Genomic DNA, 2,466 nt, shown 5'->3' on the forward strand with positions numbered 1-2,466 from the left:
CTGCTTTCAATTTGTTATATTCTATTACCTATACTTTTCATTTGTTTTATATTAGAGTAGTTAAGGTCTTCAATTGCAGGATTTAGGGTTTTATTCATGATTTAAATCATTTTATTGAACTCTTCTCATATCCTTCATTGTCTTTTTTAGCTCAGTTAGTTGTTAGTTTGCAATCTCTTGTTCACTTAATTGTCCAACTTTTCTTAGAATTTGTCCAATTTTTTTTTTGCCTGTCCTGGGCTTGAACTCAGGGCCTGCGCACTGTCCTTGGACTTTCTCAAGGCTAGAGCTCTACTGCTTGAGCCTCAGCACCACTTCTAGCTTTTTTTTCTATGTATGTGATACTGAGGAATCGAACCTGGGTCTTCATGCATGCTAGGCAAGCACTCTACCACTAGGCCAAACTCTCGGCCCCAGAACTTGTCCAGTTTTTTTTAAAAGCACTTCTTTATTTCATTGACAATTCTTATCATTGTTTATTGGGTACATTTATTCTCACTCAGTCCTTTATTGTGTCATTATTAGTTTTTGAGGGTTATAGATTATTTATGAGTTTCATGTTTTTTTGTTGTTGTTTTGTGGGGGTTTTTTGTTGTTGTTTTGGGGGTTTTTTTGTGGATCATGGGTCTTGAACTCAGCCTGGGCACTGTCCCTGAGCTCTTCACCTCAAGGCTACCACCCTACCCTTGAGCCAAGCCCCACTTCCAGTTTTCTAGAGGTTAATTGGAGATAAGAGTCTCAGGTCCTTTTGTGCCTGGGCTGGTTCTGAACCTTGATCCTCAAATCTCAGCCTCCTGAGTAGCCACCACGCCCTGCTGAGTTCATGATTTTTTTTTAAAAAGGACCTACACGTCTGGATTTAGGATTTGTGGAGGTTTCAGTTTTCTGAATACCCTCAGTTGGTGGTTTCTTGCAGCATCATCAAGATGGGGTGATGGCTAGGTGGAATTGTGGGACGTGGCTGACTTTTTAAGTTCAACCAGAAAAAAGGAAAAAAATTAGCCTCTATGAAAATCTGTGATTTGGAAAATACATTTAAAAATCCCAACCCCTTTTCTTCAGATTACCCTGCCAATTTCCTCGAATAATCCTTGCTTCTAAACAAGAAGGATTTGTTGAAATATATTAAGCGACATGGTAAGGAAGGTGGATAGGAATCCTGTATGTGTAAAAAGCAAGAAACAATTTTAAGATAATCATTTTTCTTTAGATTTGGCCACTTATCCCTCCATATCTGCGATTTCAAAAATGACCAAAATCCAAATATCTCTAAAAAGGAGGAGTAATTATAAACCTTGAAGATGTATATAAATTTAACATTTATTTTTGTGCTAAATATTTTGCTTCACTAAATTATTATAAAAATGTTCATTTCAGAAAACCATTTCTTATAGAAAGAACAAATATTGCAAAAGGTAGGCATGTTCTTTCTGAAATCTAAAGGGGAACATGTGGCTGGTGAACATGTTCTGAGAATTTAGGGTCAAAACCAGATGTTCACTTATGATTTCTACATCTCTTTCATCTTTTTATTTTTTTCTTTCATCTTTTTAATCATACAACTTCACTGCTCAAAGACCTTTTTTTTGAAATGCTGTAATTTATTTGGAGGGGGTGTCTTGAACTCAGGGCCTAGGCATTGTCCCTGAGCTCTTTTGCTCAAGGCTAGTGTTCTAACACTTTGAGCCACAGCTTGACTTCCAGTTTTCTGGTGGTTATTTGGATATAAGAATCTTAATAACTTTCCTGCCTGGGTTGACTTTGAACTTCTAACTTAGATCTCAGCCTCTTCAGTAGCTAGGATTATAGGTGCAAACAAGCTGTGATTGGCCCAACTTGATTCCCCACCCCCATGGATGTCTACTTAATTATCCCTACCCTAATAATCTTTTTCTCTTGAATTGAAATATCACTTTAATCACATACTAAATTTCCACATAATTTTTCTGCCAGTTTTTGGATTTCTGATTGTATTCTGTTGAGTACATACATCTCAATGGGTCAATGCTTGCAAAATAATATTTCATTATTGTACCTTAAATCTGATTTAATCACATACTTTTCAAGTGTCAATGTTGCCCAAGACAGGACTTTCCCACTTATTTCATCATCCACAGCCTCACTTGTTGAATCTGTTTTTCTTCTGCACATTCCATTGTTAGCTTGGATTGTAGCCATTACTTAGGTGGAGACTTAAAGATAGGAGCAGAAATGGTAGATAAGAAGTCAAGGAATAATAATAATAATAATAATAATAATAATAATCCTGGATGTTTTTAAGAGTCATGTGCCTGCCTTTGGTACTGTAATTGGAAGCCACCAGTAAGCCTTCCTGGGGAAGGTACTGATAGTTATTATAAAGCAGAGAGGCTAAATAGGCAAAAAGTAAATGTCAGCTGCAGAGATGCTCACTTTGACCAACCCAACCAAGAATGGACACAGAGAGTGTATTTGATATTGGTATTG

Source organism: Megascapheus bottae, chromosome 2 (genome assembly GCF_031878675.1).
Source record: "Megascapheus bottae isolate mThoBot1 chromosome 2, mThoBot2.hap1, whole genome shotgun sequence".
NCBI lineage: Eukaryota > Metazoa > Chordata > Mammalia > Rodentia > Geomyidae > Megascapheus > Megascapheus bottae.